General features: G+C 35.7%; 1 long non-coding RNA gene across 3 annotated transcripts; it reads right to left on the reverse strand.

Annotated features, from left to right (window-relative positions):
* Positions 1–1338: 1338 nt before the first annotated feature.
* LOC134848304 (uncharacterized) lies at positions 1339–12720 on the reverse strand. 3 transcript variants are annotated; one of them, XR_010162920.1, is made up of 3 exons: positions 12460–12720; positions 10318–11101; positions 1339–2707 (listed from the first exon to the last, which is right to left on the reverse strand). It is a non-coding gene; the product is annotated as an uncharacterized LOC134848304 (long non-coding RNA). The 3 variants fall into 3 exon arrangements; XR_010162918.1 differs by having other exon boundaries at positions 10318–11134; XR_010162919.1 differs by having other exon boundaries at positions 10318–11134; positions 12209–12720.
* Positions 12721–14249: the final 1529 nt, after the last annotated feature.

Raw genomic sequence — 14249 nt, forward strand, 5'->3', positions numbered from 1 at the left:
TTCTAAACTGGGTCAAAAATTTATACAAAAAGTATTAAAAAAATTGTGAATAATTTAACCAAAAAAACATGGTGCAACTTTTTTTTGAAATTCTTAACTAAAATTTTATCCGGAAAAAGAGTCATTTTAACTTTTTCACTAATCAAGAACTAGGTTGAAACTATCAAGCTCATTGATGAGAAACTTATATCACGGCCTAACAAATTTCTGGAATGATAAATAGATTATGTTTTCAGTTGAAGTCCAAAAAAGCTCATTTTTGCATTATAAAAAAGAGCAAAGCCTTTCCTTAAAAGCAAACTTCAAAGCTTCACGGAATTTATAGAATTAAATCAATTTAACATCCCCCCCCCAAATAGACCAAGTTAAGATCCTGCATCCCAGCGCTTAATTTAAATCAAATTTGCTAAGTGCTGCATGTAAAAAGCTCGATTCTGATTGGCTGAAAAATCCCAACTTAGAACCAAGTTAACAACTTCCCCCCTCCCCCAAACGGCTTTGGGAGAGGAAGTTAATTTGGTTCATAGAATTTTGTTATTTTGTATAAGGAGCTTCTTTTTTATATAAGTTTTGCATCAATTAATTAAGTAGTTTCAGCGTAATTCTTAGATAATTTTACAATTTTGAGGTAAGGTTTTTGTTGAGAATTTCGAAAAAAAAAACATTATAATTCTGTTAAAAATCCAGTTTGAGAAAAACGCGTTTGAAATTTCAAAATTGTTCGTTTTGTACCGATAATTCAAATCAAAACTGTATTACGCCATTTGCATTATCCATGTACGGTTTTCAGTGGCTGTGTGCACGAAAATTAGACGAACTGGAAAACGCAACTGACATGGGTAACTTAGATAACAGAATTGAACAAACGAGAAAAAATTATATTAAAGACAAACTTCAGAGAAAAACACGTCGTAATTGTTTCAGCCAAAACATAATTCAATACTTAATTACTCAAAATTTTCCAGTTCCTGAGATGAGGCAAAGCATATCTGAAAATTTCAGAAATTTAAGATTTGCAAACTATAGGTTCCGCTATATAACCGCGCTGGTTTACTTCTACAGCCTGGAATAAGTGCATTTGTGGGTCAACTTATTTCCATTAAAATACCCTCAAAAAATCATATCTTCCAAGAAATCTTAAAATCTGACAAACAAGCTGATACAAGTCATTTAAGAATGTAAACTCAAAATATGTAATATATATTAACATTTTGCCCTGTCACTTAATAAGAGTCTTAGACGGCCAAAGAAGTTTTTTTTCATGCCTTAGTAAAAAGTTTTCTCTCTCTGTTCTCAAACAACTGGGTCTCACTTTTAACACTATTAAGAATAAACAAAAAAATGAGTAATATCAATTATACAGTTGGTTTTTTAATTTAGGCTTTAACTAAAAAATACAAAATTATGACACGTGTTTCAGATTCGAAGAGAATTTCGCAATTTGGACAAACCTCTAATTGCTTTTCTAGATGATCATGATTTTCTTGGATTGTTTCCATTAAGTTTGTTGTTGGCTTATCAAAAGCGAAAGATCTTCGAAACTTATTTTGAAAATCAGCTTCAAAAGTTCAAAACTGGATCATCTGGTGTTGCTCATGGTTCTCATTTGCAATATCAGAGCGACAATCACAAAAGCCGACCCGGTTAACATTGTCCACGTGACTTCAGTGGGTAGAAACAGCACCTCCAGAATATAGCACAGAAGTATGGTCCAGAATCGGGATATATAAACTATGGAGGGCATAGTCATCCCGACTGTGAACAAAGTTAGCATGGCACTCATTGCCCAAAGCAAAGCCGAAACTAGCGCGACAAATCGCAACGACTCTTCGCAGTGCGACACGACAAAATCCGAGTTGAGGTAGAATAAAATCGATGATGAAGCTGCAGTCCCGAGAGCTGCCGAGAAGAAATGCCAGAATATCGAAACTTCCGAGCACTTTTTAACCGTGGCGTAGTAAAGAAAACTGCTGCTTCCAGTGACTAAAGTCATGAAAATACCCCAAATTCTGTTTCCCGAGGCTGAAGAATTTCCGAATAAAAAGTCAGGACGAGCGATGAAAGCAATCCCGATAATTCCAACAGAACCGGAAATAACTGTACATAGTTTCGGCTTTTTCTGGAATATCAACAATTCTGCGCAAACTGAGCCCAGCAAACTAATAAAGGTTGATATCAGAAGAACATCGCCCGAGTGAATATTATTAAGTGCTTCATAATATGTAATTGTATTCACGCCTCGAACTACAAGGCCGTTTAAAACTGGGTATATTTTGGAGATTATTTTGTATCTGGTGGTAGAAATTTTGGTCTGAGAGTTTTTGATGATGGGTTTGTCGGCGCTTGGATAAAGGGTGAACAACGCCAGGGTTAAAGGTAGCAATTGAACGAGGGCAAAATTAACTTCAAACCCTCCCAATCCACTCACTCGTTTCAAAAAGGCACTCAGAGAAATCCCCGTAGCCGATGTGAAAAGAAGCAGAATGTTGAGGCAGTTTTGGTGCCGCAAGTTGCAGTTTGAAATCATTTTTGGACAGGCAAATGTTCGACAAAGCTTGTAGCTTCAAGAGATGACAAAAGATGATTGTAGGTTTTCAAGAAGATCTTTTCGGATCACACTTGGTTAATTCTGGCCTGTTGCTTGTTGGATGTAGTGCAAAACTTCTGGAAAGTTTGTATAGATGTCGTCTTGGTGTACTGGATTCAACTGAAATTGATTTAAAAAATTAGCATATAGAAAAACAATTCACTGCTTGGTGTTTCTTAGTTTACTTCAAAATGAAACATTAAACAGCCTGAATCAACTTAACTTAGACGGCGGTTTTTTTCGCCTACATATGGCGTATATCAAACAGTATTCGACGCGCTATATTGAACAACTTCAACCTAAAGTACTTTCTAGTGTTTTGGTAAGCACTCATATAACCTTTGGTAAGCACTCAAATTGGTTTCGATAATGACAAAGAAACTCAACTTTTATATGAAAAAAACTGACTGACTTTTCTTTTGAAAAGCTAGCAATTACAAAAAAATAGGATTGATTCGCTAGCAGGTTTCAAAGAATTGCTAAGATGCAAGACTTTCGTTATTTTCTTCATGTATATACATATTGCCAGGGGCGGATCGAGGAGCATTTTGTCGATCTTTTTTTAGGTCGACCAAATTGATTTTCTGAACTCTCCCAAGTCACTATAAAGTCCCTAAATTTAACCACTTTTCTGCGCCGCAGGCAAATTCTTGAAAAAAGGTTAAAAAAAAGGCGTTTTGAGGCACTTTTTTGAAAATTTCGACCAAAAATTTGCGTTTTTTCGGCGCGCGCTCCCCCCTAAAAATTAATATAGATTGGCGCCAAAGGCGCCCTTAGAAAAATTTTGAGGTCATTCAACCAAAAACGGATATCTCAAAATAGTGCAAAGGGGGTGCTGCGTATTGTTGTGACGGAAAACTTTTTGGAAAAACCCATGTGAAAGCAGAATCGAAAAAAAAAATTATTTGAAAAATTGAGAAAAAAACGCCCTTGAGAAAAATTGGGAAAAAAAAACGAAAAAAAAAGTTTCTAGTTTTTATCAGTTTGATCTGAGCCAAAATTGATCAAGAAAAGATGGTGGTCGTTTAAGTAGCTCAGGAGCTAGAAAAAATCATTCAGAAAGATTTTTTCACGTTGAAATTTTGTTGTTATCTGAAAAAAAAGCGTAAGAATTTCAAGTCGATGATTTTTTTGTGATAATTTAGTTTGCGTGCAAATTAGTTATTTGCTTAGATTTTTTTTGTGATAGGTTAAAACTGTCCGAACTGTTTTGGTCATACAGTTTTTCAAACCGACAGCGATCATCCTATGGCGATTCGTATAGTTTTTGAATTCTGAACTTTTTTCAGTAAATATTGGGTTCTGAAAACTGATAGTTTGGCCAAGTACGAAAAAATAGCCATTAACCATTAACACTCGTGAAAATTTAAGTGTAGTTAGAACCGTTGAAGTTTTACCCTGATACGAGCAGTCTTACTAAGTATTTAATTGGACAAGTCTTCCTATTTTGAAAGTCTTCCTATTTTGTTTGTAGTGGTGAAACTACTTCTAGTTTCAGCACCAGAACAATTTGAATAAATCTTAGAAGTCAGTTGTTCTCCCTTGGAACAAGTTTCATAAACCTAACTCGCGAATACGAGTATACACTAGATCTATTGAGACTAGGAGATATAAGACTAAGATTAAGATTGGTATTAGACCAAGAATTTGCACGAATCTATCCGTCCAAAAATAAGATAGCGTGACGAACATGCGGTGTACCTTATCTGAAATTACTCTATGAGTAAGCTACCTCTGGCTTCAACTCAATAGAAAAAAATATCGGTGGGGGGGGGGGGTGGGGCTGTCAAAAAATGAAATTTTTGAAACCTGACAGAAGTCATTCCTAATTCAGGTTGTTGTTTCAACTTTCGAAGAGATAAATACAAGCTTGGGTTGGGTTTTTCTATTTGCACTATTCTTGAGATAAGTATTTAGGTTGGCTCAATCCTGTAATCTTTGTGCAGTCAAGCAGATGCGCCAAATATCCTGAAATTGTTTTGAGCCTCGAACACTGCTCGTTTGATACTTTGAATATTAAATCATTCATTCTAAAAGCTTCCCGCATTCAAAACTGTTCCGAAATGAAATCAAGCTAATTTTTCATCTCATTTACTTATACGACACAAAGTTTGACACATTTTTTTTGACAGTCTATAGCTTATAGCTTAAAAAACTACTGGAAACCAATAAAAGGGATGTCGAAAAACTCAAGAGTTTACGGTGTTGTACAAACAGTCCTGCATAGCGATATTACAGCTTTAATTCAATTCTTTCTTGTGCAATTCCCTCTTTTGAAGTTACTGGGCTGAAGAAGTAGACTAAAGTACGCTGAGATGAGTTTCAAATTTGAAGGCAGCTTATCTGATTGTTTTGATGTAAGCGGATTCAATGAAAACGTAGGTTTCAAAGGGGGGTGTGGTCACTCTACGTGAGTTTATCACATTATCCCTAGTTGGAACTGCAGATTAAATCAATAAAACGCCCTAGCAGCAGTACAGACAAAACAAAATTTCTAAAAGCAGATATGTGACATAAATCAAACACGAGGGAAGGTAATTACATGCAAGAAACAACGATAGCCGGTTACTGTGCTGGTACCACATAGTGTTCCGACCATAGTCTTAAAAAATACATCAAAAAATTCAAAACAAGTGTCGTTTTTTCTGCTTAGTGTGATGAAAAAGTTAGAACAAAAAAACAGAACTTAGGCATATTCGACATTCATAGTAAAATAGGTCAATAGGAAAACAGTTTTTATAGAAAAATGACCAGAAAAAAAACTGCTTCATTTTTTTGCAGAAAATTTTTGAAGCTTTTGATTCACAAATTGGCCCTAAGAAACTCCAAAAACTAAAATTACTTGATTAAAACTAAGTATTCACGGCTAAAATTAAGCCTAAATAAGGAAGGTTTTATAAGACTGCTTAGCCTCACCTTATTAGCTTGAAATTAAACCAAAAACCAAAAATTTCAATCTAGTTTTCATTTTTTTAATGCCGTTCGAATCACAACTGTAAGGGCTGTAATATGATACATCACTCCACCCATTCCAATGATTATTTATTGTATCTGATTTTGCATGGAACACAAAAGACTAAAGCACACCCAAATACAAAGTTCCTCCGCATTTTTCAAATGGTCGAAACAATAAATATATATAGAGAATTTCATTCAAAACTGAGATATGATTTTTTCTGTAGCGAATTTTTGCTCAAATTTCTCCCATAATCACTATAGCTTTCAGTAAAAAATTATCAAGTAAAAAACAAGCTCGCTAGTGCTATAGAAGTAGAATTAATTACGCTGTAGAAAATCCGATAGCAGCGAAAGTAATACTTTTCTTATCAATCAGTAATAATGATGTCATGCAATTGATGGCATAGATTAGTATCAATGAGCGGGCTTCACGGGTAGTTAAGTTTCCAAAAAGTTGACTTTCTGAAGGTAAGAGTGTTCAATTTTTCCAAACAACAACTGAAAGAACTCTATGCACCTCTAGGTGGAATTTCTATAACGGTTAAGCCGAAAACTCGCGTTTTTGTTGCGCATTCTCTTCAAATTTAGAAAATGTTTCACACCAAACACATCTTTTAGGGTGTCGGACTAAGAATGGGTTTCCTAAAACAGTTATGACCTGTAAAAAATCTGCTATATTTTTTATATTGAAAAACTTTTAATTGTTAAAAAAACACACGCGAGTAGGGTCGGTACGGTCAAAAAACACCTGCCATGGTTCGAGCAAAAATGAGCACTTTTGTTTTCTGTTCAGCCAGGTGCGGATCTAGGATTTTCTCGAGGGGGGGCGGATTTTCAAAAAATTTTCGAAAATTTTGACGACTTTTTTTTTAGGTCGATCAGATTGACTTTCCGAGCTCTCCCAAAGCAGTAAAACGACACTGTTTTGGCCAAAATTTCTGCGCCGCAGGCAATTTTTTGAAATAACAGGTCAAAAAAGCCGTTTTTGGGCTCTTTTTGGAAAATTTTGACAGGAAAAACGCATTTTTTTGGCGCGCGCTCCCCCTCAAAATTAGTATATATTGGCGCCGAAGGCGCCTTTAGAAAAATTTAGGGTCGGTCGGCCAAAAATGGATTTCTTAAAAAGTACCAAAGGGGGGACCCTTTGGGTTGGCAGGGGTTCGAATCCCTGAGGGGGGGGGGGGGGGGGCGTCCGTCCCCCCCGCCCCCCTCCTAAATCCGCCCCTGTGTTCAGCAAGGTCGACATATGCCTGAGTTTGACCAGGCTAGCCAAAGCATGCGCGAAAACGGCCCATGCGTTCGAAATCAGGGGCCGACTGAGGAAGTGGTGGATGGCGGACGCCCCGTCCCAACAAAAGGGTATTTTTTTAGTAATAATACCCTCCTTTCGTATTATTTTATGAAGCGCCATCATATATTACATTTGAAGGGAAGAGCGCGCCGAAAAACACAATTTTTTTAATCAAAATTTTCAAAAAACCTCCAAAATGAACTTTCTATTTCATTACTTTTGCACAAAAACCCATTATAATCGATTATAATTGATTATAATCCCCTTTCTTTGTCCCTTTTGTCTTCAAATTTACATCTAAATTGCTTATATTTTATGCTTTTTGTAGACGTTAGTTCCTATGAAAAATGATAAAAAATGTTTTAAAAGTTTTCTAATCAATTCAAATTTATAAAGTTTTTTTTTCATGTCTTCCCCATTAGAGTTTTTTGTGATGCATATTTTAAGCTTTTTTAACCACCAAAGCATCAGAAAATTAATTTAGTTTCATGATTGATTCGAAAGATTTATTTTTCATCTACCGCGGGAACCTTTCCACTAATATGGTACGCCTAAACTTGGTTGCAGGCAATTTAGTCAACCTATAAAAAGGTCGACAAAATTATTTTTGAAAGACCCCCTCCCCGAAAAAATCTTAGATCCGCCCCTGGTCGAAATATAAAGAAGTTTGCTCGGGACGGTAGAATTTTAAAGTGACCACTACGATTCGTGATTTTAGTATTTTGATTGATAGTATATTTCATCATTCAACCACTTGAAAATTTACCACACAACTCACCAATTTGTTTTAATTTCAGGGTTTGTTTTCTTCATTGTCTTACAGTTTATGTTCTGGCTTAGAAAAACGATCAAAAACGGGTCGAATTGCTCATTTTAGATTTCGCGTTTCAAAACTACGCAAATGTCAGTTATTGATCACACGCAAATTACTCGAGAAAGAATATGGTCCGAGCAAAACTCCAAACAGACCACGAAGACTGTCGATACATATCAAATTTTGGTCATGCTCGGTCAACAAATATTTCACGCACGTCGAATTAATCCAAAACTTTAATCAAATATGGTCAAAACGCACTTCAAGCACGGGCAAAATCAACATAATTTGGTCGTAAGCAGTTCAATTCTATTTTTACGGGTTTTTATTATGAAGTATGCTGTATGCTAACAAAAGAATTATACCATCAAAAAGGCCAAATATATCGTTACAATCAGTTCAGGGGCGTTTTTTAGCCGCAAACAGAAGTGACAAAAGATCTTTTTGTCACTTTGATTCAAGAGTTTCCGCAGTAGGACAAAAACACATAAACATTTCGTTCAAGTTTCAACATATTATTATATGTTTGACGCAAGAATCTCACACCTGAAATTTTAGCTGAAAAACTTGAATAATTTGGAATACACCTCAAGCACAGTCAAAACTTGTTCACATTCAGTCAAATGCAACCAGTATACACGTTGGCAACTAATCTGGCATTCGTCAAACTAAGTCGAGAGCAGTTTTTTTGATCGAGAAAAGGATATTAAACTCGAATCTGGTCGAATTGATAGATATTTATCGAGCTTAATTTAAACAAATTCAATCACTAAATTTTTGTTGGAAATATCAAAATAAAAGCGATTTTCAAGAATTGGTTGGAACCATCTAGCCTAGGTCACTTTAGAGTCAGCTTAATGTTTCGGTGGAGAAAATGAAAATAAACACGATTCGGTTGAGACGGTCGGAACAAATTTAGCTTGTGCCGATCAAAATCGAGTAAATTTTTCGGTTGAAAAAATAGAAACATATTCGAATTCCTTGGAGATAGGGAAAAATGCGCAGAACTGGCCGAGTTGAAGGAAGTTAAGATTGTTTTCGAAGTTTTATAGCGCTTTTTTGGTATTGGAAAGTTTCGAAAAAATTTCTAAAAATTCTGCAAAATGAAAAAGCTTTTGAGAAAACTGTTGTCGAATACGGCTAATTTACTTCTGTACTCATTCAGATACTCTCGTGACGCCATGAGTGAAAACCGACACGCTTTAAAAAAAGTGCAGAACTAAACAAGTTTCTCTTACTTGCAAAGCAACTGGTTACCCTTGTGTGGCTATGCAATTGAAGCTCGCAATACCCTCGTTTTTTGGTCTATTGGTCCTTTTTGACCTATGTGTTCCAACTAATTAAAAAATGGGGAGGAATTTTGTTTTCGGTATTCGAGGGTGCTTTAGTTTTTTTTTTAGTTTTTTTTTCCACGCAAAATTAGCTGCGTGAAAAACAAAAAGACTTTCAGTCGAGATTCGAGCGACATTAATAAATTTTCAAAAGTTTTTCCAGTAACAACAAAAACCTGTTTGATTTTTGGTTATTGTCTCAATTTGAGAGCTAAAAACGAGCGAGCAATTTATGCACTCGATGTTGATTATGGCCGTGCTTGAAAGGCGTTTTGACCATATTAGGCTAAAGTTTTGGAATAATTCGACCGTGCGTGACTTATTTGTTGATTGAGTATGACCAAAATTCGATATATATCGACAGTTCTCATAAGCCATTATTATGTCTTAAAAGCTTACAATAGCTTAACTTAAGCCATAAACACCTAGTTTTAGTCAAATAATTGCTTTGTTTTGAGTGTTTTTGCGCCTTTTTGAAATCGAAAACTTCAAATATTAAAAAAAAAACCTCAAAAAAATTTTTAAAACGTTTTTTTTTGTTTTTCTAGCCATTTTACTGAAAAAAAAATTGTTTTCGAATTTCCGTGTTTTACAATAAACTATGAATGTCGGGCACACCTAAGCTTAATGATTTCGTTCAGATCGTTTTACCACACTGCGCCGAAAAAAAATGTTGTATTGTATAAGACTATGGTCGGAACATTCAATGCTTCTTGCACAGGAACCGGCTATCCTTGTTGGGTCTCTGAATCTGCTCGCTTTCTGTTGTACTGATCAGGGGCGGATTTAGGGGGGTGGGTTTGGCGGACGCCCTCCTTCCCCTCAGGGATTGGACCCAATGCCGTCCCAAAGGGCCCCTCTTTGTACTATTTTGAGATATCCATTTTTGGCTGACTGACCCTAAAATTTTTCTAAAGGCGACTTCGGCGCCAATATATACTAACTTTAAGGGGGGAACGCGCGCCGAATAAACGCAACTTTTTTATCAACATTTTCCAAAAACTGCCTAAAAACGCCTTTTTGGCCTGTTTTTTCAACATTTTGCAAAACAGGGTCTTTGTAGCTGCTTTTTAGTGCTTTGGGAGAGCTCAGAAAATCAATTTGGTCGACCTACAAAATAGTCGAAAAAACTTTCGAGCATTTTTTTGAAAATCCGCTCCCCTCCCCCACCCCCCCCCCCCCCCCCCCCTCGACAAAATCCTAGGTCCGCCCCTGATGATTCATCATCGATATTTAAAGACCTCCGACAATTTTGGACAATTTTGGAGCCACTGGCGCCAATTTACAGAAATAAAATTAAATTTTCGACAACTGTGAGTGGCCTCGAAATACTGACCTTTAGGCTTCGGTTTGGTCCAATACAATATCCACGGCTCCTGTCGAGGTTCCCGCAACTTCTGTAGATCGTTGCATAAACAACTATGAAGCTGAATGAAATACTTGAAGCCCAGTTTCTAGTATGATTTAAGTGTCATCTTAAATGCGGCTAGCAGCAGATTGCAATTGAGTTCCGCATTTCAAATTCACTTCAAGTTATGGTTTAGGTCTGACGGTTATAAATAAAAGACAGCAGTGTTGCGTTGGTACAAGGCTAGAAAATTGTAAAATAAAACACTTGGTTATAAATTTAAGTCGATGGAAATGACGTACGTTGGTAAGAATATTGGCAATAGTTCTCTTTGTTTTACATACATTTGAGGATTGAAGGAATATGCTATTGGGTTCTGGTTTCATTCATGGTTTCAAGAGTATTAATTGTCAACTGAACAAATTTTTATAGTTATAATAGTTATTTATTGGTTAATAATTTATAAATCGGTATAATAGGTGAAAGAAGAAAGAGTTGGGGTATCATCAGCGATGATAAAATATGTGGATTGTTCTCGTATCGTGTTATTAAAGTTCGTGTAACTCGAGGCGGCTCACAAAAGAGATAAAACGCTCGGCGCCCATCGCAAATAAACTAAATGTGTACCACCAGTGGACTAAACTTGAGGCATCCATTTATAGCGTCGAAGTTGAACCTGGTCTGATAAGGATTCGACCTTCAATGAGGTTGAAAATGAAGGATTTGTTGGAATAACCGAGTTAATACTTGGCTCAGAAGCGCCCGAGATTCTCTAGATAAAACCAAAATCTATTTTGCAGACGTACTGAAACATGTTAATGCATTATGGGATTAAGTTTCTACAAAATTGCGAGAACGTTTCGACGCCAAATTGAATTTTGAGAATTACTCGACGAATGAAATCTTTATTTTAATAACATAAGCGTCAATTTATGAACAACCTAGCTGTTTAACAAGTCTCGATCAAAGGTACCGTGCCCAGATAAAAGTGGTATTCAGGGTCGCAAAAATGTGCCTCAAATTGAAAAATTTGACGACGAGCGGTTTTGGTTTCATAAATCAATGCATTAAGTTTCATGCCCATTTTTCGAAAACAGGGTTGCCCTTCGTACCAGGGCCGGGTTTAGGGGGTCTTTGTTCTGTTTTTAGATATCCATTTTTTCTTTTAGGTGGTTTTTGGTCCGTCGCACCCTAAGATTTTTCTAAAGGCGCCTTTAACGCTCATATGTAATGACTTTGAGAAGGGAAGCTCGCGCCGAAAAAAAAACGCAATTTTTTGGTGAATATTTTCTAAAAAGTGCCTAAAAACGCTTTTTTTTGGCCTATTTTTTCAAAGTTGTACCTGCGGCGCAGAAAAATAAAATTTGGCCAAAACAGGGTGTTTATAGTGCTTTGGGCTTTAGGAGAGCCCGGAAAATCAATTGGGTCGACCTAAAAACAAAAAAGGTCACCAAAGTTTTCGAAAAATTTTTAAAAATCCGGAGAAAATCCAAGATCCGCCCCTGCTTCGTACAAAAAGAATGCTGGTCATGCAACTTTAGATATGGAGCTTATAAAAAAATTCTTGTCACACAACTCAAAAAAAAAACTTCTTCCACGAAAACTGAAACATAATAAATTAATTATGAGGCTTTCAAAGAAGATAGAATTCGAATAAAGGTGTTTAAACTGATTTTGGAGACAAAAATTTATAATACTTGTTTTTGTGAACAAAAATTTGATCACAATTTGATTTTAGTTTTATACGATTTCGTGAAATCAGCTTTGTTTATGATTTGAAGCTAGTGTTTTTGATGGTTCTAGACGCTATTAAAAGTCAAATTCTTACTTTTGAATATACTAAACTTTTTAAGAACGGCTTATGACACTGAGCGCTTACTTTGATTTGTCAGATGACGCTTAAAATGTTCAGAGCATGCTTTTTTCGTTTTCCATGATAACCTTCTTTTATGTTCAAATAATTCATGACTTTCAGAAATAAACGGCTATCGTATATTTAATTCTTAAAAAAGAATATGTAAACATCCAGATGTATGTCACATAAATAATGGCTTTTTAAAATATGCATATTTTCAGATAAAAACATGCATTGTAAAAGAAAACTTTTTCACAACTGAGGCGTACACTGACCTCATTTTTAACTGCAGTCAAAATAAAACGCTCCGTGGTGTTTTTAAAGCGAGTTTCGGTTGTAGATTTTTTGAACAAAGGATTTTTCGTGAAGCCGAAAACTGTTAAAACGGATTCTTTTCATGGTTTGAAAGGTGAATAGTTTCTGGTTATGAGGAAAATCAGCAGCCGTGAAAAAAGGTGCTCCCATTTTAGCATGCCTTTTATATAGGGATAGGGATATGCACTATTACTCTTCTTATAGGCAGGCAGGATGTGAAAAAAAAAGAGCGGTGGACGGATTTTACATACGAGGCATACTCTGCATTCTCTCAGCCATTCATCTAAATTTATTCCAGGGAGGTTTGAAAGTCTATATTGAAAAAAATATGGGTGTAAATTGATTTTCATCTCTAATGTTCAAAGCATCAATTTCCAGCCGAGCTTTCAAATAACCGAATTTCTACTACTCCTATAAAAAAAACGAATTCAAAGGTTAATCAAATGAACTTTGTACCTTATAACAAATCTCCCCTGTCATATGAGGTTGGGGGCACAACAACAGCCATGGTTTTTTGTTATTGTTCCGACTTTCGATACGAAAGTAACGGAATATTTGTGCTCGGGGTGGGTTTTTTTTTTCTTCAGACAAATTTCGACTTTTGAACTAGCCATTTTTGACGGAATTTTTTTATATCATTCAAAAGGTATTGGTGTCCTGAGCTCAAATTTGAAAAGATATTTCACCTGTGACCATTTTTCGTAAAGTTACGGGGGTTTAAAAATTGCTATTTTGGCCAATTTGGGACAATTAACGCGCTATTAACGCATAAGCGGAGAGTTAATCCCTCTTAGAAATCGTTCCAAATTGGTTGCTTAGCTTAGTTTAGCTTATTTGCCATAATTGATTTGTTACAAGGAGCGAATTCTATCCTTTTGTACTTTAAATGGCGTGTGGGGGGATGATTTTCGAAAAAAAAAATTCAAATTTTAGGAAAAAAAATTTCATTTTGTTTTATTTCATTTAATTTTTTAAATGTTATTACTGCTCCATGAACCTTAAAAGGCAGTCGGAACATTCAGGGCTTTGCCCTGCTACGAGCAGTCTTGTTATAATGCGGCAACTCGCAGCAAACGCCGACTCGATTAAAAAAAACCTGACACAATAAGATAACTGGAGGGTATTAAAAATGAGTGCATATGGCGGCCAGCCAGGCTTTAAAAGGAATGCAGTACTCGTTATGGATTGTTTCACTAAAAAAACGCCAAAACGCGCTCAAAATTTTTCAAACAGAACTTTATGCGCTGCAATTTTGAGTTCCTAAAACTCAAGAAAACTCGGTTGTTAAACAAGTATTGGAGCATTTTTTAAACGACGCTTGAATCAAAAAGTAAATCAAAGATATCTTTATTAATACTTCTTATTGGTCAGAACTGAGATATGAATGAAATAAATCACAACAGCTCGGAGGCCCCAGGAAATTGTCCCGTGGGTACTAATGGTACTATTTTGTGATAATCATCGCAATGTATCCAAAATATTTGGCAAAATTAGTAAAAATACTTCGGTAGTCCACTTCTTAGGAAATTCCTACATCCTCCTGCTATTTTAGATTCATTTAAGTGCTCAAAACAAAAATACACGATGAGACACGAAATAATGTTTTAGAACATTAATTAGAAATTAGAATTTTTTTCTGGATTATGTCGTTTGTTTTCATATTTTTCAAAGCATCTTTAATCACTTGAATAAAGTTAAATTTGTAGTGTTTAAAAACTAAAGCGTCGAAGAGTGGTTTAGAAAATCCATT

Source organism: Symsagittifera roscoffensis, chromosome 6 (genome assembly GCF_963678635.1).
Source record: "Symsagittifera roscoffensis chromosome 6, txSymRosc1.1, whole genome shotgun sequence".
In the NCBI taxonomy this organism is placed as follows: domain Eukaryota; kingdom Metazoa; phylum Xenacoelomorpha; order Acoela; family Convolutidae; genus Symsagittifera; species Symsagittifera roscoffensis.